The sequence below is a fragment of the Schistocerca americana genome, unplaced genomic scaffold (assembly GCF_021461395.2).
Source record: "Schistocerca americana isolate TAMUIC-IGC-003095 unplaced genomic scaffold, iqSchAmer2.1 HiC_scaffold_13, whole genome shotgun sequence".
Classification (NCBI taxonomy): domain Eukaryota; kingdom Metazoa; phylum Arthropoda; class Insecta; order Orthoptera; family Acrididae; genus Schistocerca; species Schistocerca americana.
In genome coordinates, this window is record NW_025725371.1 from 29571851 (window position 1) to 29597795 (window position 25945).

The following is a 25945-nucleotide window of genomic DNA, read 5'->3' on the forward strand; positions in this document are numbered from 1 at the left end:
ACAGTAAACCTGAAGTGAAGCATCGGAATCGATAACTAGTGTCACAGGAATGGTTCAAAACATTGACAGTAAGAAGAGTCAGATTTCTTGTACTTAAGTCGGCATTGTGCCTTTTGTATTCATTTCGGATGCATTTTCTGTGTTTCATCGTCAATAAGATGGTGAGAGGGATACAGTTAACCTAAAGTGAAGCATCGAAGTCTATAACTAGTGTAACAGGAATGGTTCAACAAAGACAGTAAGAAGGGTCAGATTTCTTGTACTTACGTCGGCATTGTGCCTTTTGTATTTAATTCCGATGCCATTTCTGTGTTTCATCGTCAATAATATGGTCAGAGGGATACAGTAAACCTGAAGTGAAGCATCGGAATCTATAACTAGTGTCACAGGAATGGTTCAAATCATAGACAGTAAGAAGAGTCAGTCTTCTTGTACTTAAGTCGGCATTGTGCCTTTTGTATTTAATTACGATAAAATTCCTGTGTTGCATCGTCAATAAGAAGGTCAGAGGGATACAGTTAACCTAAAGTGGAGCATCGGAATCTATAACTAGTGTCACAGGAATGGTTCAAAACATAGACAGTAAGAGGAGCCAGTCTTCTTGTACTTGAGTCGGAATTGTGCCTTTCCTATTTAATTCCGATGCAATTTCGATGTTTCATCATCAGTAAGAAGGTCAGAGGGATACAGTAAACCTGAAGTGAAGCATCGGAATCTACAACTAGTGACACAGGCATGGTTCAAAACATAGACAGTAGGATGAGTCAGTCTTCTCGTACTTAAGTCGGCATGGTGCCTTTTGTATTTAATTCCGATGCCATTTCTGTGTTTCATCGTCAATAATATGGTCAGAGGGATACAGTAAACCTGAAGTGAAGCATCGGAATCTATAACTAGTGTCACAGGAATGGTTCAAATCATAGACAGTAAGAAGAGTCAGTTTTCTTGTACTTAATTCGGCATTGTGCCTTTTCGATTTAAATCCGATGCAATTTCTGTTTCGTCGTCAATAAGAAGATCCAAGGGATACAGTAAACCTGAAGTGAAGCATCGGAATCTAAAACTGGTCTCACAGGAAACGTTCAAAACCTAGACAGTAAGAAGAGTTAGTTTACTTGTACTTAAGTCCACATTATGCCTATTCTATTTAATTCCGATGCAATTTCTGTGTTTCATCGTCAATAAGAAGGACCAAGGGATACAGTAAACATATAGTGAAGCATCGGAATCTATAACTGGTCTCACAGGAAATGTTCAAAACATAGTCAATAAGAAGAGCCAGTCTTCTAGTACTTGAGTCGGCAATGTGTCTTTTGTATTCAATTCCGATGCAATTTTTGTGTACATCGTCAATAGCAAGGTCAGAGGGATACAGTAAACCTGAAGTGAAGCATCGGAATCGATAACTAGTGTCACAGGAATGGTTAAAAACATTGATAGTAAGAAGAGTCAGATTTCTTGTACTTAAGTCGGTATTGTGCCTTTTGTATTTAATTCGGATGCAATTTCTGTGTTTCATTGTCAATAAGAAGGTCCAAGGGATACAGTAAACATATAGTGAAGCATCGGAATCTATAACTGGTCTCACAGGAAATGTTGAAATCATAGTCAGTAGGAAGAGTCAGTCTTTTTATACTTATGTCGGCATTGTGCCTTTTGTATTTAATTCTGATGCAATTTCTGTGTATCATCGTCAATAAGAAAGTCCAAGGGATACAGTAAAAATGTAGTGAAGCATCGGAATCAAAAACTGGTCTCACAGGAAATGTTCAAAACATAGTCAGTAAGAAGAGTCAGTCTTCTTGTGCTTAAGTTGGTATTGTGCCTTTTGTATTTAATCCCGATGCAATTTCTGTGTTTCATTGTCAATAAGAAGGTCCAAAGGATACAGTAAACATATAGTGAAGCATCAGAATCTAAAACTGGTCTCACAGGAAATGTTCAAAAGATAGTCAGTAAGAAGAGTCAGTCTTCTTGTACTTAAGTCGGCATTGTGCCTTTTGTATTTAATTCCGATGCAATTTCTGTGTTTCATCGTCAATAAGAAGGTCTAAGGGATACAGTAAACATATAGTGAAGCAACAGAATCTAAAACTGGTCTCACAGGAAATGTTCAAAAGATAGTCGATAAGAAAAGTCAGTCTTGTGGTACCGAAGTCGGCATTGTGCCTTTTGTATTTAATTCCGATGCAATTTCTGTGTTTCATCGTCAATAAGAAGGTCCAAGGGATACAGTAAAACTAAAGTGAAGCATCACAATCTAAAACTGGTCTCACAGGAAACGTTCAAAACATAGACAGTAAGAAGAGTTAGTTTACTTGTACTTAAGTCAGCATTGTACCTTTTCTACTTAATTCTGATTCAATTTCTGGGTTTCGTCATCAATAACAAGATCCAAGGGATATAGTAAACCTGAAGTGAAGCATCGGAATCTAATACCGGCCTCACAGGAAAGGTTCAAAACTGAGGCAGTAAGATGATCCAGTATTCTTGGACTTGAGTCGGCATTGTGCCATTTGTATTTAATTCCGATGCAATTTCCGGGTTTAATCGTCAATAAGAAGGTCAGAGGGGTACAGTAAACATATAGTGAAGCACCGTAATCTAAAACTGGTCTCACAGGAAATGTTCAAAACACAGTCAGTAAGAAGAGTTAGTCATCTTGTACTTAAGTCGGCAATGTGACTATTATATTTAATACCGATGCAATTTCCGTGTTTCATCGTCAATAAGAAGGTCCAAGAGATACAGTAAGCCCGAAGTGAAGCATCGGAATCTATAACTAGTGTCACAGGAAAGGTTCAAGGCATAGACAGTAGGCAGAGTCAGTGTTCTTGTACTTAAGTCGGCATTGTGCCTTTTGTATTTAATTCCGATGCAATTTCTGTGTTTCATCGTCAATAAGAAGGTCCAAGGGATACAGTTAACCTGAAGTGAAGCATCGGAATCTATAACAAGTGTCACAGGAATGGTTCAAAACATAGACAGTAAGAAGAGCCAGTCTTCTTGTACTTGAGTCGGAATTGTGCCTTTTCTATATAATTCAGATGCAATTTCTTTGTTTCATCGTCAATAAGAAGGTCAGAGGGATACAGTAAACCTGAAGTGAAGCATCGGAAACTGTAACTAGTGTCACAGGAATGGTTAAAAACATAGACAGTAGGAAGAGTCAGTCTTCCTGTACTTAAGTCGGCATTGTGCCTGTTGTATTTAGTTCCGATGCAATTTCTGTGTTCCATCGTCAATAAAAAGTCAGAGGGATAGAGTAAACCTGAAGTGAAGCATCGGAATCTATAACTAGTGTCACAGGAATGTTTCAAAACATAGACAGTAAGAAGAGTCAGTTTTCTTGTACTTAAGTCGGTATTGTGCCTTTTGTATTTAATTCCGATGCAATTTCTATGTTTCATCGTCAATAAGAAGGTAAGAGCGATACAGTAAAGCTGAAGTGAAGCATCGGAATCGATAACTAGTGTCACAGGAATAGTTCAAAACACAGACATTAAGAAGAGTCAGATATCTTGTACTTATGTCGGCATTGTGCCTTTTGAATTTAATTCCGATGCAAATTCTGTGTTTCATCGTTAATAAGAAGGTCAGAGGGATACAGTAAACCTGAAGTGAAGCATCGAAATCCATAACTAGTGTCACAGGAATGGTTCAAAACAAAGACAGTAAGAAGAGTCAGTTTTCTTTTACTTAAGTCGGCATTTTGCCTTTTGTATTTAATTCCGATGCAATTTCTGTGTTTCATCGTCAATAAGAAGGTCAGAGGGATACAGTAAACCTGAAGTGAAGCATCGGAATGTGTAACTAGTGTCACAGGAATGGTTCATAACATAGTAAGAAGAGTCAGTTTTCTTGTACTTAAGTCGGCATTGTGCCTTTTCTATTTCATTCCGATGCAATTTCTGTGTTTCGTCGTCAATAAGAAGGTCCAAGGGATACAGTAAACCTGAAGTGAAGCATCGGAATCTAAAACCGATCTCACAGGAAAGTTTCAAATCATAGACAGTAAGAAGAGCTAGTCTTCCTGTACTTGAGTCGGCATTGTGCCTTTTGTATTTATTTCCGATGCAATTTCTGTGTTTCATCGTCAATAAGAAGGTGCAAGGGATACTAAACATGTAGTGAAGCATCGGAATATGAAACTGGTCTCACAGGAAATGTTGAAATCATAGTCAGTAGGAAGAGTCAGTCTTTTTGTACTTATGTCGGCATTGTGCCTTTTGTATTTAATTCTGATGCAATTTCTGTGTTTCATCGTCAATAACAAGGTCCAAGGGATACAGTAAGAATATAGTGAAGCATAGGAAATAAAACTGGTCTCACAGGAAATGTTCAAAACATAGTCAGTAAGAAGGGTCAGTCTTCTTGTGCTTAAGTCGGTATTGTGCCTTTTGCATTTAATTCCGATGCTATTTCCTTGTTTCATCGTCAATAAGAAGGTACAAGGGATACAGTAAACATATAGTGCAGCATCAGAATCTAAAACTGGTCTCACAGGAAATGTTCAAAAGATAGTCAGTAAAAAGAGTCAGTCTTCTTGTACTTAAGTCGGCATTGTGCCTTTTGTATTTAATTACGATGCAATTTCTGTGTTTCATCATCGATAAGAAGGTCCAAGGGATACAGTAAACGTATAGTGAAGCATCAGAATCTAAAACTGGTCTCACAGGAAATTTTCAAAACATAGTCAGTGAGAAGAGTCAGTCTTCTTGTACCTAAGTCGGCATTGCGCCTTTTGTATTTAATTCCGATGCAATTTCTGTGTTTCGACGTCAATAAGAAGGCCCATGGGATACCGTAAACCTGAAGTGAAGCGTCGGAAACTAAAACCGGTCTCACAGGAAAGGTTCAAAACACAGGCAGTAAGAAGAGCCAGTCTTCTTGTACTTGAGTCGGCATTGTGCCTTTTGTATTTAATTCCGATGCAATTTCTGTGTTTCATCGTCAATAAGAAGGTCAGAGGGATACAGTAAACCTGAAGTGAAGCATCGAATCAATAACTAGTGTCACAGGAATGGTTCAAAACATAGACAGTAAGAAGAGTCAGTTTTCTTGTACTTAAGTCGGCATTGTGCCTTTTCTATTTAATTCCGATGCAATTTCTGTGTTTCCACGTCAATAAGAAGGCCCATGGGATACCGTAAACCTGAAGTGAAGCGTCGGAATCTAATACCGGTCTCACAGGAAAGGTTCAAAACACAGGCGGTAAGAAGAGCCAGTCTTCTTGTACTTGAGTCGGCATTGTGCCTTTTGTATTTAATTCCGATGATATTTCTGGGTTTAATCGTCAACAAGAAGGTCAGACGGATACAGGAAACATATAGTGAAGCACCGGAATCTAAAACTGGTCTCACAGGAAATATTCAAAACATAGTCAGTAAGAAGAGTCAGTCTTCTTGTACTTAAGTCGGCAATGTTAATTTTATATTTAATACCGATGCAATTTCTGTGTTTCATCGTCAATAAGAAGGTCCAATGGATACAGTAAATCTGAAGTGAAGTATCGGAATCTATAACTAGTGTCACAGGAATGGTTCAAAACATAGACAGTTGGAAGAGTCAGTCTTCTTGTGATTAAGTCGGCATTGTGCCTTTTCTATTTCATTCCGATGCAATTTCTGTGTTTCGTCGTCAATAAGAAGGTCGAAGGGATACTGTAAACCTGAAGTGAAGCATCGGAATCTATAACTAGTGTCACAGGAATTGTTCAATACTTAGACAGTAAGAAAATTCAGTCTTATTGTACTTAAGTCGGTATTGTGCCTTTTGTATTTAATTCCGATGCAATTTCTGTGTTTCATCGTCAATAAGAAGGTCTAAGGGATACACTAAACATATAGTGAAGCATCAGAATATAAAACTGGTCTCACAGGAAATGTTCAAAGGATAGTCGGTAAGAAAAGTTGGTCTTCTTGTACCGAAGTCGGCAATGTGCCTTTTGTATTTAATTCCGATGCAATTTCTGTGTTTCATCGTCAATAACAACGTCCAAGGGATACAGTAAAACTGAAGTGAAGCATCGGAATCTAAAACTGGTCTCACAGGAAAGGTTCAAAACACAGTCAGCTAGAAGAGTTAGTCTTCTTGTACTTAAGTCGGCAATGTGACTTTTATAATTAATACCGATGCAGTTTCCGTGTTTCATCGTCGTTAAGAAGGTCCAAGGGATACAGTAAGCCCGAAGTGAAGCATCGGAATCTATAACTAGTGTCACAGGAAAGGTTCAAGGTATAGACAGTAGGAAGAGTCAGTGTTCTTGTACTTAAGTCGGCATTGTGCCTTTTCTATTTAATTCCTTTGCAATTTCTGTGTTTCATCGTCAATAAGAAGGTCCAAGGGATACTAAACATATAGTGAAGCATCGGAATATGAAACTGGTCTCACAGGAAATGCTGAAATCATAGTCAGTAGGAAGAGTCAGCCTTTTTGTACTTATGTCGGCACTGTGCCTTTTGTATTTAATTCTGATGCAATTTCTGTGTTTCATCGTCAATATCAAGGTCCAAGGGATACAGTAAAAATATAGTGAAGCATAGGAAATAAAACTGGTCTCACAGGAAATGTTCAAAACATAGTCAGTAAGAAGGGTCTGGCTTCTTGTGCTTAAGTCGGTATTGTGCATTTTGTATTTAATTCCGATGCTATTTCTGTGTTTCATCGTCAATAAGAAGGTCCAAGGGATACAGTAAACATATAGTGAAGCATCAGAATCTAAAACTGGTCTCACAGGAAATGTTCAAATCATAGTCAGTGAGAAGAGTCAGTCTTCTTGTACCTAAGTCGGCATTGTGCCTTTTGTATTTAACTCCGATGCAATTTCTGTGTTTCATCGTCAATAAGAAGATCCAAGGGATACAGTAAACCTGAAGTGAAGCATCGGAATCTATAACAAGTGTCACAGGAATGGTTCAAAACATAGACAGTTGGAAGAGTCAGTCATCTTGACGTCGGCATTGTGCCTTTTGTATTTAATTCCGATGCAATTTCTGTGTTTCATCGTCAATAAGAAGGTCCAAGGGATACAGTTAACCTGAAGTGAAGCATCGGAATCTATAACAAGTGTCACAGGAATGGTTCAAAACATAGACAGTAAGAAGAGTCAGTTTTCTTGTACTTAAGTCGGCATTGTGCCTTTTCTATTTAATTCCGATGCAATTTCTGTGTTTCGACGTCAATAAGAAGGCCCATGGGATACCGTAAACCTGAAGTGAAGCGTCGGAATCTAATACCGGTCTCACAGGAAAGGTTCAAAACACAGGCGGTAAGAAGAGCCAGTCTTCTTGTACTTGAGTCGGCATTGTGCCTTTTGTATTTATTTCCGATGCAATTTCTGTGTTTAATCGTCAATACGAAGGTCAGAGAGATACAGTATACCTGAAGTGAAGCATCGGAATCTATAACTAGTGTCACAGGAATGGTTAAAAACACAGACAGTAACAAGAGTCAGTTTGCTTGTACTTAAGTCGGCATTGTGCCTTCTCTATTTAATTCCGATGCAATTTCTGTGTTTCATCGTCAATAAGAAGGTGCAAGGGACACTAAACATATAGTGAAGCATCGGAATATGAAACTGGTCTCACAGGAAATGTTGAAATCATAGTCAGTAGGAAGAGTCAGTCTTTTTGTACTTATGTCGGCATTGTGCCTTTTGTATTTAATTCTGATGCAATTTCTGTGTTTCATCGTCAATAACAAGGTCCAAGGGATACAGTAAGAATATAGTGAAGCATAGGAAATAAAACTGGTCTCACAGGAAATGTTCAAAACATAGTCAGTAAGAAGGGTCAGTCTTCTTGTGCTTAAGTCGGTATTGTGCCTTTTGCATTTAATTCCGATGCTATTTCCTTGTTTCATCGTCAATAAGAAGGTACAAGGGATACAGTAAACATATAGTGCAGCATCAGAATCTAAAACTGGTCTCACAGGAAATGTTCAAAAGATAGTCAGTAAAAAGAGTCAGTCTTCTTGTACTTAAGTCGGCATTGTGCCTTTTGTATTTAATTACGATGCAATTTCTGTGTTTCATCATCGATAAGAAGGTCCAAGGGATACAGTAAACGTATAGTGAAGCATCAGAATCTAAAACTGGTCTCACAGGAAATTTTCAAAACATAGTCAGTGAGAAGAGTCAGTCTTCTTGTACCTAAGTCGGCATTGCGCCTTTTGTATTTAATTCCGATGCAATTTCTGTGTTTCGACGTCAATAAGAAGGCCCATGGGATACCGTAAACCTGAAGTGAAGCGTCGGAAACTAAAACCGGTCTCACAGGAAAGGTTCAAAACACAGGCAGTAAGAAGAGCCAGTCTTCTTGTACTTGATTCGGCATTGTGCCTTTTGTATTTAATTCCGATGCAATTTCTGTGTTTCATCGTCAATAAGAAGGTCAGAGGGATACAGTAAACCTGAAGTGAAGCATCGAATCAATAACTAGTGTCACAGGAATGGTTCAAAACATAGACAGTAAGAAGAGTCAGTTTTCTTGTACTTAAGTCGGCATTGTGCCTTTTCTATTTAATTCCGATGCAATTTCTGTGTTTCCACGTCAATAAGAAGGCCCATGGGATACCGTAAACCTGAAGTGAAGCGTCGGAATCTAATACCGGTCTCACAGGAAAGGTTCAAAACACAGGCGGTAAGAAGAGCCAGTCTTCTTGTACTTGAGTCGGCATTGTGCCTTTTGTATTTAATTCCGATGATATTTCTGGGTTTAATCGTCAACAAGAAGGTCAGACGGATACAGGAAACATATAGTGAAGCACCGGAATCTAAAACTGGTCTCACAGGAAATATTCAAAACATAGTCAGTAAGAAGAGTCAGTCTTCTTGTACTTAAGTCGGCAATGTTAATTTTATATTTAATACCGATGCAATTTCTGTGTTTCATCGTCAATAAGAAGGTCCAATGGATACAGTAAATCTGAAGTGAAGTATCGGAATCTATAACTAGTGTCACAGGAATGGTTCAAAACATAGACAGTTGGAAGAGTCAGTCTTCTTGAGATTAAGTCGGCATTGTGCCTTTTCTATTTCATTCCGATGCAATTTCTGTGTTTCATCGTCAATAAGAAGGTCTAAGGGATACACTAAACATATAGTGAAGCATCAGAATATAAAACTGGTCTCACAGGAAATATTCAAAACATAGTCAGTAAGAAGAGTCAGTCTTCTTGTACTTAAGTCGGCAATGTTAATTTTATATTTAATACCGATGCAATTTCTGTGTTTCATCGTCAATAAGAAGGTCCAATGGATACAGTAAATCTGAAGTGAAGTATCGGAATCTATAACTAGTGTCACAGGAATGGTTCAAAACATAGACAGTAAGAAGAGTCAGTTTTCTTGTACTTAAGTCGGCATTGTGCCTTTTCTATTTAATTCCGATGCAATTTCTGTGTTTCGACGTCAATAAGAAGGCCCATGGGATACCGTAAACCGGAAGTGAAGCGTCGGAATCTAATACCGGTCTCACAGGAAAGGTTCAAAACACAGGCAGTAAGAAGAGCCAGTCTTCTTGTACTTGAGTCGGCATTGTGCCTTTTGTATTTAATTCCGATGCAATTTCTGGGTTTAATCGTCAACAAGAAGCTCAGAGGGATACAGGAAACATATAGTGAAGCACCGGAATCTAAAACTGGTCTCACAGGAAATATTGAAAAAATAGTCAGTAAGAAGAGTCAGTCTTCTTGTACTTAAGTCGGCAATGTTAATTTTATATTTAATACCGATGCAATTTCTGTGTTTCATCGTCAATAAGAAGGTCCAATGGATACAGTAAACCTGAAGTGAAGTATCGGAATCTATAACTAGTATCACAGGAATGGTTCAAAACATAGATAGTTGGAAGAGTCAGCCTTCTTGAAATTAAGTCGGCATTGTGCCATTTCTATTTCATTCCGATGCAATTTCTGTGTTTCGTCGTCAATAAGAAGGTCCAAGGGATACAGTAAACCTGAAGTGAAGCATCGGAATCTAAAACCGATCTCACAGGAAAGTTTCAAATCATAGACAGTAAGAAGAGCTAGTCTTCTTGTACTTGAGTCGGCATTGTGCCTTTTGTATTTATTTCCGATGCAATTTCTGTGTTTAATCGTCAATACGAATGTCAGAGAGATACAGTATACCTGAAGTGAAGCATCGGAATCTATAACTAGTGTCACAGGAATGGTTAAAAACACAGACAGTAACAAGAGTCAGTTTGCTTGTACTTAAGTCGCCTTGTGCCTTTTCTATTTAATTCCGATGCAATTTCTGTGTTTCATCGTCAATAAGATGGTGCAAGGGATACTAAACATATAGTGAAGCATCGGAATATGAAACTGGTCTCACAGGAAATGTTGAAATCATAGTCAGTAGGAAGAGTCAGTCTTTTTGTACTTATGTCGGCATTGTGCCTTTTGTATTTAATTCTGATGCAATTTCTGTGTTTCATCGTCAATAACAAGGCCCAAGGGATACAGTAAAAATATAGTGAAGCATAGGAAATAAAACTAGTCTCACAGGAAATGTTCAAAACATAGTCAGTAAGAAGGGTCAGTCTTCTTGTGCTTAAGTCGGTATTGTGCCTTTTGCATTTAATTCCGATGCTATTTCCTTGTTTCATCGTCAATAAGAAGGTACAAGGGATACAGTAAACATATAGTGCAGCATCAGAATCTAAAACTGGTCTCACAGGAAATGTTCAAAGATAGTCAGTAAAAAGAGTCAGTCTTCTTGTACTTAAGTCGGCATTGTGCCTTTTGTATTTAATTCCGATGCAATTTCTATGTTTCATCATCAATAAGAAGGTCCAAGGGATACAGTAAACGTATAGTGAAGCATCAGAATCTAAAACTGGTCTCACAGGAAATTTTGAAAACATAGTCAGTGAGAAGAGTCAGTCTTCTTGTACCTAAGTCGGCATTGCGCCTTTTGTATTTAATTCCGATGCAATTTCTGTGTTTCGACGTCAATAAGAAGGCCCATGGGATACCGTAAACCTGAAGTGAAGCGTCGGAAACTAAAACCGGTCTCACAGGAAAGGTTCAAAACACAGGCAGCAAGAAGAGCCAGTCTTCTTGTACTTGAGTCGGCATTGTGCCTTTTGTATTTAATTCCGATGCAATTTCTGTGTTTCATCGTCAATAAGAAGGTCAGAGGGATACAGTAAACCTGAAGTGAAGCATCGAATCAATAACTAGTGTCACAGGAATGGTTCAAAACATAGACAGTAAGAAGAGTCAGTTTTCTTGTACTTAAGTCGGCATTGTGCCTTTTCTATTTAATTCCGATGCAATTTCTGTGTTTCCACGTCAATAAGAAGGCCCATGGGATACCGTAAACCTGAAGTGAAGCGTCGGAATCTAATACCGGTCTCACAGGAAAGGTTCAAAACACAGGCAGTAAAAAGAGCCAGTCTTCTTGTACTTGAGTCGGCATTGTGCCTTTTGTATTTAATTCCGATGATATTTCTGGGTTTAATCGTCAACAAGAAGGTCACACGGATACAGGAAACATATAGTGAAGCACCGGAATCTAAAACTGGTCTCACAGGAAATAGTCAAAACATAGTCAGTAAGAAGAGTCAGTCTTCTTGTACTTAAGTCGGCAATGTTAATTTTATATTTAATACCGATGCAATTTCTGTGTTTCATCGTCAATAAGAAGGTCCAATGGATACAGTAAACCTGAAGTGAAGTATCGGAATCTATAACTAGTGTCACAGGAATGGTTCAAAACATAGACAGTTGGAAGAGTCAGTCTTCTTGAGATTAAGTCGGCATTGTGCCTTTTCTATTTCATTCCGATGCAATTTCTGTGTTTCGTCGTCAATAAGAAGGTCCAAGGGATACTGTAAACCTGAAGTGAAGCATCGGAATCTATAACTAGTGTCACAGGAATTGTTCAATACTTAGACAGTAAGAAGATTCAGTCTTCTTGTACTTAAGTCGGTATTGTGCCTTTTGTATTTAATTCCGATGCAATTTCTGTGTTTCATCGTCAATAAGAAGGTCTAAGGGATACACTAAACATATAGTGAAGCATCAGAATATAAAACTGGTCTCACAGGAAATGTTCAAAAGATAGTCGGTAAGAAAAGTTAGTCTTCTTGTACCGAAGTCGGCATTGTGCCTTTTGTATTTAATTCCGATGCAATTTCTGTGTTTCATCGTCAATAAGAACGTCCAAGGGATACAGTAAAACTGAAGTGAACCATCGGAATCTAAAACTGGTCTCACAGGAAAGGTTCAAAACACAGTCAGCTAGAAGAGTTAGTCTTCTTGTACTTAAGTCGGCAATGTGACTTTTATAATTAATACCGATGCAGTTTCCGTGTTTCATCGTCATTATGAAGGTCCAAGGGATACAGTAAGCCCGAAGTGAAGCATCGGAATCTATAACTAGTGTCACAGGAAAGGTTCAAGGCATAGACAGTAGGAAGAGTCAGTGTTCTTGTACTTAAGTCGGCATTGTGCCTTTTGTATTTAATTCCGATGCAATTTCTGTGTTTCATCGTCAATAAGAAGGTCTAAGGGATACAGTAAACCTGAAGTGAAGCATCGGAATCTATAACAAGTGTCACAGGAATGGTTCAAAACATAGACAGTTGGAAGAGTCAGTCATCTTGACGTCGGCATTGTGCCTTTTCTATTTAATTCCGATGCAATTTCTGTGTTTCGTCGTCAATAAGAAGGTCCAAGGGATACAGTAAACCTGAAGTGAAGCATCGGAATCTATAACTAGTGTCACAGGAGTGGTTCAAAACATAGACAGTAAGAAGAGTCAGTCTTCTTGAACTTAAGTCAGCATTGTGCCTTTTGTATTTAATTCCGATGCAATTTCTGTGTTTCATCGTCAATATGAAGGTCAGAGGGATACAGTTAACCTGAAGTGAAGCATCGGAATCTATAACTAGTGTCACAGGAATGGTTCAAAACATAGACAGTAAGAAGAGGCAGTCTTCTTGTACTTAAGTCGGCATTGTGCCTTTTGTATTTAATTCCGATGCAATTTCTATGTTTCATCGTCAATAAGAAGGTCAGAGCGATACAGTAAAGCTGAAGTGAAGCATCGGAATCGATAACTAGTGTCAGAGGAATAGTTCAAAACACAGACATTAAGAAGTGTCAGATATCTTGTACTAATGTCTTCATTGTGCCTTTTGAATTTAATTCCGATGCAATTTCTGTGTTTCATCGTCAATAAGAAGGTCAGAGGGATACAGGAAACCTGAAGTGAAGCATCGAAATCCATAACTAGTGTCACAGGAATGGTTCAAAACAAAGACAGTAAGAAGAATCAGTCTTCTTGTACTTAAGTCAGCATTTTGCGTTTTGTATTTAATTCCGATGCAATTTCTGTGTTTCATCGTCAATAAGAAGGTCAGAGGGATACAGTAAACCCGAAGTGAAGCATCGGAATGTGTTACTAGTGTCACAGGAATGGTTCAAAACATAGTAAGAAGAGTCAGTTTTCTTGTACTTAAGTCGGCATTGTGCCTTTTCTATTTCATTCCGATGCAATTTCTGTGTTTCGTTGTCAATAAGAAGGTCCAAGGGATACAGTAAACCTGAAGTGAAGCATCGGAATCTAAATCCGATCTCACAGGAAAGTTTCATATCATAGACAGTAAGAAGAGCCAGTCTTCTTGTACTTGAGTCGGCATTGTGATTTTGTATTTATTTCCGATGCAATTTCTGTGTTTCATCGTCAATAAGAAGGTCCAAGGGATACAGTTAACCTGAAGTGAAGCATCGGAATCTATAACAAGTGTCACAGGAATGGTTCAAAACATAGACAGTAAGAAGAGTCAGTTTTCTTGTACTTAAGTCGGCATTGTGCCTTTTCTTTTTAATTCCGATGCAATTTCTGTGTTTCGACGTCAATAAGAAGGCCCATGGGATACCGTAAACCTGAAGTGAAGCGTCGGAATCTAATACCGGTCACACAGGAAAGGTTCAAAACACAGGCAGTAAGAAGAGCCAGTCTTCTTGTACTTGAGTCGGCATTGTGCCTTTTGTATTAAATTCCGATGCAATTTCTGGGTTTAATCGTCAACAAGAAGGTCAGAGGGATACAGGAAACATATAGTGAAGCACCGGAATCTAAAACTGGTCTCACAGGAAATATTCAAAACATAGTCAGTAAGAAGAGTCAGTCTTCTTGTACTTAAGTCGGCAATGTGACTTTTATAATTAATACCGATGCAGTTTCCGTGTTTCATCGACATTAAGAAGGTCCAAGGGATACAGTAAGCCCGAAGTGAAGCATCGGAATCTATAACTAGTGTCACAGGAAAGGTTCAAAACATAGACAGTAAGAAGAGTCAGTCTTCTTGAACTTAAGTCAGCATTGTGCCTTTTGTATTTAATTCCGATGCAATTTCTGTGTTTCATCGTCAATAAGAAGGTCCAAGGGATACAGTAAACATATAGTGAAGCATCAGATTCTAAAACTGGTCTCACAGGAAATGTTCAAATCATAGTCAGTGAGAAGAGTCTGTCTTCTTGTACCTAAGTCGGCATTGTGCCTTTTGTATTTAATTCCGATGCAATTTCTGTGTTTCATCGTCAATAAGAAGGTCTAAGGGATACAGTAAACCTGAAGTGAAGCGTCGGAATCTATAACAAGTGTCACAGGAATGGTTCAAACCATAGACAGTTGGAAGAGTCAGTCATCTTGACGTCGGCATTGTGCCTTTTGTATTTAATTCCGATGCAATTTCTATGTTTCGTCGTCAATAAGAAGGTCCAAGGGATACAGTAAACCTGAAGTGAAGCATCGGAATCTATAACTAGTGTCACAGGAGTGGTTCAAAACATAGACAGTAAGAAGAGTCAGTCTCCTTGAACTTAAGTCAGCATTGTGCCTTTTGAATTTAATTCCGATGCAATTTCTGTGTTTCATCGTCAATAAGAAGGTCAGAGGGATACAGGAAACCTGAAGTGAAGCATCGAAATAAATAACTAGTGTCACAGGAATGGTTCAAAACAAAGACAGTAAGAAGAATCAGTCTTCTTGTACTTAAGTCAGCATTTTGCGTTTTGTATTTGATTCCGATGCAATTTCTGTGTTTCATCGTCAATAAGAAGGTCAGAGGGATACAGTAAACCTGAAGTGAAGCATCGGAATGTGTTACTAGTGTCACAGGAATGGTTCAAAACATAGTAAGAGGAGTCAGTTTTCTTGTACTTAAGTCGGCATTGTGCCTTTTCTATTTCATTCCGATGCAATTTCTGTGTTTCGTCGTCAATAAGAAGGTCAGAGGGATACAGGAAACCTGAAGTGAAGCATCGAAATCCATAACTAGTGTCACAGGAATGGTTCAAAACAAAGACAGTAAGAAGAATCAGTCTTCTTATACTTAAGTCAGCATTTTGCGTTTTGTATTTAATTCCGATGCAATTTCTGTGTTTCATCGTCAATAAGAAGGTCAGAGGTATACAGTAAACCTGAAGTGAAGCATCGGAATCTAAATCCGATCTCACAGGAAAGTTTCATATCATAGACAGTAAGAGGAGCCAGTCCTCTTGTACTTGAGTCGGCATTGTGCCTTTTGTATTTATTTCCGATACAATTTCTGAGTTTCATCGTCAATACGAAGGTCAGAGAGATACAGTATACCTGAAGTGATGCATCGGAATCTATAACTAGTGTCACAGGAATGGTTAAAAACATAGACAGTAACAAGAGTCAGTTTGCTTGGACTTAAGTCGGCATTGTGCCTTTTCTATTTAATTCCGATGCAATTTCTGTGTTTCATCGTCAATAAGAAGGTCCAAGGGATACTAAACATATAGTGAAGCATCGGAATATGAAACTGGTCTCACAGGAAATGCTGAAATCATAGTCAGTAGGAAGAGTCAGCCTTTTTGTACTTATGTCGGCACTGTGCCTTTTGTATTTAATTCTGATGCAATTTCTGTGTTTCATCGTCAATATCAAGGTCCAAGGGATACAGTAAAAATATAGTGAAGCATAGGAAATAAAACTGGTCTCGCAGGAAATGTTCAAAACATAGTCAGTAAGAAGGGTCAGTCTTCTTGTGCTTAAGTCGGTATTGTGCATTTTGTATTTAATTTCGATGCTATTTCTGTGTTTCATCGTCAATGAGAAGGTCCAAGGGATACAGTAAACATATAGTGAAGCATCAGAATCTAAAACTGGTCTCACAGGAAATGTTCAAATCATAGTCAGTGAGAAGAGTCAGTCTTCTTGTACCTAAGTCGGCATTGTGCCTTTTGTATTTAACTCCGATGCAATTTCTGTGTTTCATCGTCAATAAGAAGGTCCAAGGGATACAGTAAACCTGAAGTGAAGCATCGGAATCTATAACAAGTGTCACAGGAATGGTTCAAAACATAGACAGTTGGAAGAGTCAGTCATCTTGACGTCGGCATTGTGCCGTTTGTATTTAATTCCGATGCAATTTCTGTGTTTCATCGTCAATAAGAAGGTCCAAGGGATACAGTTAACCTGAAGTGAAGCATCGGAATCTATAACAAGTGTCACAGGAATGGTTCAAAACATAGACAGTGAGAAGAGCCAGTCTTCTTGTACTTGAGTCGGAATTGTGCCTTTTCTATTTAATTCAGATGCAATTTCTTTGTTTCATCGTCAATAAGAAGGTCAGAGGGATACAGTAAACCTGAAGTGAAGCATCGGAAACTATAACTAGTGTCACAGGAATGGTTAAAAACATAGACAGTAGGAAGAGTCAGTCTTCTTGTACTTAAGTCGGCATTGTGCCTGTTGTATTTAGTTCCGATGCTATTTCTGTGTTCCATCGTCAATAAGAAGTCAGAGGGATACAGTAAACCTGAAGTGAAGCATCGGAATCTATAACTAGTGTCACAGGAATGTTTCAAAACATAGACAGTAAGAAGAGTCAGTTTTCTTGTACTTAAGTCGGTATTGTGCCTTTTGTATTTAATTCCGATGCAATTTCAATGTTTCATCGTCAATAAGAAGGTAAGAGCGATACAGTAAAGCTGAAGTGAAGGATCGGAATCGATAACTAGTGTCACAGGAATAGTTCAAAACACAGACATTAAGAAGAGTCAGATATCTTGTACTTATGTCGGCATTGTGCCTTTTGAATTTAATTCCGATGCAAATTCTGTGTTTCATCGTCAATAAGAAGGTCAGAGGGATACAGTAAACCTGAAGTGAAGCATCGAAATCCATAACTAGTGTCACAGGAATGGTTCAAAACAAAGACAGTAAGAAGAGTCAGTTTTCTTGTATTTAAGCCGGCATTTTGCCTTTTGTATTTAATTCCGATGCAATTTCTGTGTTTCATCGTCAATAAGAAGGTCAGAGGGATACAGTAAACCTGAAGTGAAGCATCGAAATCCATAACTAGTGTCACAGGAATGGTTCAAAACATAGTAAGAAGAGTCAGTTTTCTTGTACTTAAGTCGGCATTGTGCCTTTTCTATTTCATTCCGATGCAATTTCTGTGTTTCGTCGTCAATAAGAAGGTCCAAGGGATACAGTAAACCTGAAGTGAAGCATCGGAATCTAAAACCGATCTCACAGGAAAGTTTCAAATCATAGACAGTAAGAAGAGCTAGTCTTCTTGTACTTGAGTCGGCATTGTGCCTTTTGTATTTATTTCCGATGCAATTTCTGTGTTTAATCGTCAATACGAAGGTCAGAGAGATACAGTATACCTGAAGTGAAGCATCGGAATCCATAACTAGTGTCACAGGAATGGTTAAAAACACAGACAGTAACAAGAGTCAGTTTGCTTGTACTTAAGTCGGCATTGTGCCTTTTCTATTTAATTCCGATGCAATTTCTGTGTTTCATCGTCAATAAGAAGGTGCAAGGGATACTAAACATATAGTGAAGCATCGGAATATGAAACTGGTCTCACAGGAAATGTTGAAATCATAGTCAGTAGGAAGAGTTAGTCTTTTTGTACTTATGTCGGCATTGTGCCTTTTGTATTTAATTCTGATGCAATTTCTGTGTTTCATCGTCAATAACAAGGTCCAAGGGATACAGTAAAAATATAGTGAAGCATAGGAAATAAAACTGGTCTCACAGGAAATGTTCAAAACATAGTCAGTAAGAAGGGTCAGTCTTCTTGTGCTTAAGTCGGTATTGTGCCTTTTGCATTTAATTCCGATGCTATTTCCTTGTTTCATCGTCAATAAGAAGGTACAAGGGATACAGTAAACATATAGTGCAGCATCAGAATCTAAAACTGGTCTCACAGGAAATGTTCAAAAGATAGTCAGTAAAAAGAGTCAGTCTTCTTGTACTTAAGTCGGCATTGTGCCTTTTGTATTTAATTCCGATGCAATTTCTGTGTTTCATCATCAATAAGAAGGTCCAAGGGATACAGTAAACGTATAGTGAAGCATCAGAATCTAAAACTGGTCTCACAGGAAGTTTTCAAAACATAGTCAGTGAGAAGAGTCAGTCTTCTTGTACCTAAGTCGGCATTGCGCCTTTTGTATTTAATTCCGATGCAATTTCTGTGTTTCGACGTCAATAAGAAGGCCCATGGGATACCGTAAACCTGAAGTGAAGCGTCGGAAACTAATACCGGTCTCACAGGAAAGGTTCAAAACACAGGCAGTAAGAAGAGCCAGTCTTCTTGTACTTGAGTCGGCATTGTGCCTTTTGTATTTAATTCCGATGCAATTTCTGTGTTTCATCGTCAATAAGAAGGTCAGAGGGATACAGTAAACCTGAAGTGAAGCATCGAATCAATAACTAGTGTCACAGGAATGGTTCAAAACATAGACAGTAAGAAGAGTCAGTTTTCTTGTACTTAAGTCGGCATTGTGCCTTTTCTATTTAATTCCGATGCAATTTCTGTGTTTCGACGTCAATAAGAAGGCCCATGGGATACCGTAAACCTGAAGTGAAGCGTCGGAATCTAATACCGGTCTCACAGGAAAGGTTCAAAACACAGGCAGTAAGAAGAGCCAGTCTTCTTGTACTTGAGTCGGCATTGTGCCTTTTGTATTTAATTCTGATGCAATTTCTGGGTTTAATCGTCAACAAGAAGGTCAGAGGGATACAGGAAACATATAGTGAAGCACCGGAATCTAAAACTGTTCTCACAGGAAATATTCAAAACATAGTCAGTAAGAAGAGTCAGTCTTCTTGTACTTAAGTCGGCAATGTTAATTTTATATTTAATACCGATGCAATTTCTGTGTTTCATCGTCAATAAGAAGGTCCAATTGATACAGTAAACCTGAAGTGAAGTATCGGAATCTATAACTAGTGTCACAGGAATGGTTCAAAACATAGACAGTTGGAAGAGTCAGTCTTCTTGAAATTAAGTCGGCATTGTGCCTTTTCTATTTCATTCCGATGCAATTTCTGTGTTTCGTCGTCAATAAGAAGGTCCAAGGGATACTGTAAACCTGAAGTGAAGCATCGGAATCTATAACTAGTGTCACAGGAATTGTTCAATACTTAGACAGTAAGAAGATTCAGTCTTCTTGTACTTAAGTCGGTATTGTGCCTTTTGTATTTAATTCCGATGCAATTTCTGTGTTTCATCGTCAATAAGAAGGTCTAAGGGATACAGTAAACATATAGTGAAGCACCAGATTATAAAACTGGTCTCACAGGAAATGTTCAAAAGATAGTAGGTAAGAAAAGTTAGTCTTCTTGTACCGAAGTCGGCATTGTGCCTTTTGTATTTCATTCCGATGCAATTTCTGTGTTTCATCGTCAATAAGAACGTCCAAGGGATACAGTAAAACTGAAGTGAAGCATCGGAATCTAAAACTGGTCTCACAGGAAAGGTTCAAAACACAGTCAGCTAGAAGAGTTAGTCTTCTTGTACTTAAGTCGGCAATGTGACTTTTATAATTAATACCGATGCAGTTTCCGTGTTTCATCGTCATTAAGAAGGTCCAAGGGATACAGTAAGCCCGAAGTGAAGCATCGGAATCTATAACTCGTGTCACAGGTAAGGTTCAAGGCATAGACAGTAGGAAGAGTCAGTGTTCTTGTACTTAAGTCGGCATTGTGCCTTTTGTATTTAATTCCGATGCAATTTCTGTGTTTCATCGTCAATAAGAAGGTCTAAGGGATACAGTAAACCTGAAGTGAAGCATCGGAATCTATAACAAGTGTCACAGGAATGGTTCAAAACATAGACAGTTGGAAGAGTCAGTCATCTTGACGTCGGCATTGTGCCTTTTCTATTTAATTCCGATGCAATTTCTGTGTTTCGTCGTCAATAAGAAGGTCCAAGGGATACAGTAAACCTGAAGTGAAGCATCGGAATCTATAACTAGTGTCACAAGAGTGGTTCAAAACATAGACAGAAAGAAGAGTCAGTCTTCTTGAACTTAAGTCAGCATTGTGCCTTTTGTATTTAATTCCGATGCAATTTCTGTGTTTCATCGTCAATATGAAGGTCAGAGGGATACAGTTAAAATGAAGTGAAGCATCGGAATCTATAACTAGTGTCACAGGAATGGTTCAAAACATAGACAGTAAGAAGAGGCAGTCTTCTTGTACTTAAGTCGGCTTTGTGCCTTTTGTATTTAATTCCGATGCAATTTCTGTGTTTCATCGTCAATAAGAAGGTCAGAGCGATACAGTAAAGCTGAAGTGAAGCATCGGAATCGATAACTAGTGTCACAGGAATAGTTCAAAACACAGACATTAAGAAGTGTCAGATATCTTGTACTAATGTCGGCATTGTGCCTTTTGAATTTAATTCCGATGCAATTTCTGTGTTTCATCGTCAATAAGAAGGTCAGAGGGATACAGGAAACCTGAAGTGAAGCATCGAAATCCATAACTAGTGTCACAGGAATGGTTCAAAAAAAGACAGTAAGAAGAATCAGTCTTCTTGTACTTAAGTCAGCATTTTGCGTTTTGTATTTAATTCCGATGCAATTTCTGTGTTTCATCGTCAATAAGAAGGTCAGAGGGATACAGTAAACCTGAAGTGAAGCATCGGAATGTGTTACTAGTGTCACAGGAATGGTTCAAAACATAGTAAGAAGAGTCTGTTTTCTTGTACTTAAGTCGGCATTGTGCCTTTTCTATTTCATTCCGATGCACTTTCTGTGTTTCGTCGTCAATAAGAAGGTCCAAGGGATACAGTAAACCTGAAGTGAAGCATCGGAATCTAAATCCGATCTCACAGGAAAGTTTCATATCATAGACAGTAAGAAGAGCCAGTCTTCCTGTACTTGAGTCGGCATTGTGCCTTTTGTATTTATTTCCGATGCAATTTCTGAGTTTCATCGTCAATACGAAGGTCAGAGAGATACAGTATACCTGAAGTGATGCATTAGTATCTATAACTAGTGTCACAGGAATGGTTAAAAACATAGACAGTAACAAGAGTCAGTTTGCTTGTACTTAAGTCGGCATTGTGCCTTTTCTATTTAATTCCGATGCAATTTCTGTGTTTCATCGTCAATAAGAAGGTCCAAGGGATACTAAACATATAGTGAAGCATCGGAATATGAAACTGGTCTCACAGGAAATGCTGAAATCATAGTCAGTAGGAAGAGTCAGCCTTTTTGTACTTATGTCGGCACTGTGCCTTTTGTATTTAATTCTGATGCAATTTCTGTGTTTCATCGTCAATATCAAGGTCCAAGGGATACAGTAAAAATATAGTGAAGCATAGGAAATAAAACTGGTCTCACAGGAAATGTTCAAAACATAGTCAGTAAGAAGGGTCAGTCTTCTTGTGCTTAAGTCGGTATTGTGCATTTTGTATTTAATTCCGATGCTATTTCTGTGTTTCATCGTCAATAAGAAGGTCCAAGGGATACAGTAAACATATAGTGAAGCATCAGAATCTAAAACTGGTCTCACAGGAAATGTTCAAATCATAGTCAGTGAGAAGAGTCAGTCTTCTTGTACCTAAGTCGGCATTGTGCCTTTTGTATTTAACTCCGATGCAATTTCTATGTTTCATCGCCAATAAGAAGGTCCAAGGGACACAGTAAACCTGAAGTGAAGCATCGGAATCTAATACCGGTCTCACAGGAACGGTTCAAAACATAGTCAGTAAGAAGAGTCAGTCTTCTTGTACTTATGTCGGCATTGTGCCATTTCTATTTAATTCCGATGCAACTTCTGTGTTTCGTCGTCAATAAGAAGGTCATATGGATACAGTAAACCTGAAGTGAAGCATCGGAATCTATAACTAGTGTCACAGGAATGGTTCAAAACATAGACAGTAAGAAGAGTCAATGTTCTTGTACTGAAGTCGGCATTGTGCCTTTTCTATTTAATTCCGATGCAATTTCTGTGTATTGTCGTCAATAAGACGGGCCAAGGGATACAGTAAACATATAGTGAAGCATTGGAATCAAAAACTGGTCACACAGGAAATGTTCAAAACATAGTCAGTAAGAAGAGTCAGTCTTCTTGTACTTAAGTCGGCATTGTGCCTTTTGTACTTAATTCCGATGCAATTTCTGTGTTTCATCGTCAGTAAGAAGGTCCAAGGGATACAATAAAACTGAAGTGAAGCATCGGAATCTAAAACTGGTCTCACAGGAAAGGTTCAAAACATAGACAGTTAGAAGAGTTAGTTTTCTTGTACATAAGTCACCATTGTGCCTTTTCTATTTAATTGTGATTCAATTTCTGTGTTTCGTCATCAATAAGAAGGTCCAAGGGATACAGTAAACCTGAAGTGAAGCATCGGAATCCTAAATCGGTCTCACAGAAAAGCTTCAAAACATAGACAGTAAGAGGAGCCAGTCTACTTGTACTTGAGTCGGCATTGTGCCTTTTGTATTTAATTCCGATGCTGTTTCTGGGTTTAATCGTTAATAATAAGGTCAAAGGGATACAGTAAACATATAGTGAAGCACCGGAATCTAAAACTGGTCTCACAGGAAATGTTCAAAACATAGTCAGTAAGAAGAGTCAGTCTTCTTGTACTTAAGTCGCCAATGTGACTTTTATATTTAATACCGATGCAATTTCCGTGTTTCATCGTCAATAAGAAGGTCCAAGGGATATAGTAAACTCGAAGTGAAGCATCGGAATCTATAACCTGTGTCACAGTAATGGGTCAAGGCATAGACAGTAGGAGGAGTCAGTGTTCTTGCACTTAAGTCGGCATTGTGCCTTTTGTATTTAATTCCGATGCAATTTCTGTGTTTCTTCGTCAATAAGAAGGTCCAAGGGATACAGTAAACCTGAAGTGAAGCATCGGAATCTATAACAAGTGTCACAGGAATGGTTCAAAACATAGACAGTAAGAAAAGTCAGTTCTCTTGTCCTTAAGTCGGCATTGTGCCTTTTCTATTTCATTCCGATACAATTTCTGTATTTCGTCGTTAATAAGAAGGTCCAAGGGATACAGTAAACCTGAAGTGAAGCATCGGAATCTAAAACCGATCTCACAGGAAAGTTTCAAAACATAGACAGTAAGAAGAGCCAGTCTTCTTGTACTTGAGACGGCATTGTGCCTTTTGTATTTAATTCCGATGCAATTTCCGTGTTTCATCGTCAATACGAAGGTCAGAGAGATACAGTATATCTGAAGTGAAGCACCGGAATCTATAACTAGTGTCACAGGAATGGTTAAAAACATAGACAGTAAGAAGAGTCAGTTTGCTTGTACTTAAGTCGGCATGGTGCCTTTTCTATTTAATTCCGTTGCAATTTCTGTGATTCATCGTCAATAAGATGGTCCAAGGGATACAGTAAACATATAGTGAAGCATCGGAATCTTAAACTGGTCTCACAGGAAATGTTGAAATCATAGTGAGTAGGAAGAGTCAGCCTTTTTATACTTATGTCGGCATTGTGCCTTTTGTATTTAATTCTGATGCAATTTCTGTGTTTCATCGTCAATGAGAAAGTCCAAGGGATACAGTAAAAATATAGTGAAGCATCGGAATCAAAAACTGATCTAACAGGAAATGTTCAAAACGTAGTCAGTAAGAAGAGTCAGTCTTCTTGTGCTTAAGTTGGTATTGTGCCTTTTGTATTTAATTCCGATGCCATTTCTGTGTTTCATCGTCAGTAAGAAGGTCCGAGGGATACAGTAAATTTGAAGTGAAGCATCGGAATCTATAACTAGTGTCACAGGAATGGTTCAAAACATAGACAGTAAGAAGAGTCAGTTTTCTTGTACTTAAGTCGGCATTGTGCCTTTTGAATTTAATTCCGACGCAATTTCTGTGTTTCATCGTCAATAAGAAGGTCAGAGGGATACAGTAAACCTGCAGTGAAGCATCGAAATCCATAACTAGTGTCACAGGAATGGTTGAAAACAAAGGCAGTAAGAAGAGTCAGTTTTCTTGTACTTAAGTCGGCATTTTGCCTTTTGTATTTAATTCCGATGCAATTTCTGTGTTTCATCGTCAATAAGAAGGTCAGAGGGATACAGTAAACCTGAAGTGAAGCATCGGAATGTGTAACTAGTGTCACAGGAATGGTTCAAAACATAGTAAGAAGAGTCAGTTTTCTTGTACTTAAGTAGGCATTGTGCCTTTTCTATTTCATTCCGATGCAATTTCTGTGTTTCGTCGTCAATAAGAAGGTCCAAGGGATACAGTAAACCTGAAGTGAAGCATCGGAATCTAAAACCGATCTCACAGGAAAGTTTCAAATCATAGACAGTAGGAGGAGCCAGTCTTCTTGTACTTGAGTAGGCATTGTGCCTTTTGTATTTATTTCCGATGCAATTTCTGTGTTTCATCGTCAATACGAAGGTCAGAGAGATACAGTATACCTGAAGTGAAGCGTCGGAATCTAATACCGGTCTCACAGGTAAGGTTCAAAACACAGGCAGTAAGAAGAGCCAGTCTTCTTGTACTTGAGTCGGCATTGTGCCTTTTGTATTTAATTCCGATGCAATTTCTGGGTTTAATCGTCAATAAGAGGGTCAGAGGGATACAGGAAGCATATAGTGAAGCACCAGAATCTAAAAATGGTCTCACAGGAAATGTTCAAAACATAGTCAGTAAGAAGAGTCAGTCTTCTTGTACTTAAGTCGGCAATGTTACTTTTATATTCAATACCGATGCAATTTCCGTGTTTCATCATCAATAAGACGGTCCAAGGGATACAGTTAACCCGAAGTGAAGCATCGGAATCTATAACTAGTGTCACAGGAATGGTTCAAGTCATAGACAGTAGGAAGAGTCAGTGTTCTTGTACTTAAGTCGGCATTGTGCCTTTTGTATTTAATTCCGATGCAATTTCTGTGTTTCATCCTCAGTAAGAAGGTCCAATGGATACAGTAAACCTGAAGTGAAGCATCGGAATCTATAACTAGTGTCACAGGAATGGTTCAAAACATAGACAGTTGGAAGAGTCAGTCTTCTTGAACTTAAGTCGGCATTGTGCCTTTTCTATTTCATTCCGATGCAATTTCTGTTTTTCGTCGTCAATAAGAAGGTCCAAGGGATACAGTAAACCTGAAGTGAAGCATCGGAATCTATAACTAGTGTCACAGGAATGGTTCGATACTTAGACAGAAAGAAGAGTCAGTCTTCTTGTACTTAAGTCGGCATTGTGATTTTTGTATTTAATTCCGATGCAATTTCTGTGTCTCATCGTCAATAAGAAGGTCTGAGGGATACAGTACATCTGAAGTGAAGCATCGGAATCTATAACTAGTGTCACAGGAATGGTTGAAAACAATGACAGTAAGAAGAGTCAGTCTTCGTGTACTTAAGTCGGCATTGTGCGTTTTCTATTTAATTCCGATGCAATTTCTGTGTTTTGTCGTCAATAAGACGGTCCAAGGGATAGAGTAAACCTGAAGTGAAGCATAGTAATCTATAACTAGTGTCACAGGAATGGTTCAAAACATAGACAGTAAGAACAGTCGGTCTTCTTGTACTTAAGTCGGCATTGTGCCTTTTGTAATTAATTCCGATGCAATTTCTGTGTTTCATCGTCAATAAGAAGGTCAGAGGGATACAGTAAACCTGAAGTGAAGCATCGGAATCTAAAACTGGTCTCACAGGAAATGTTGAA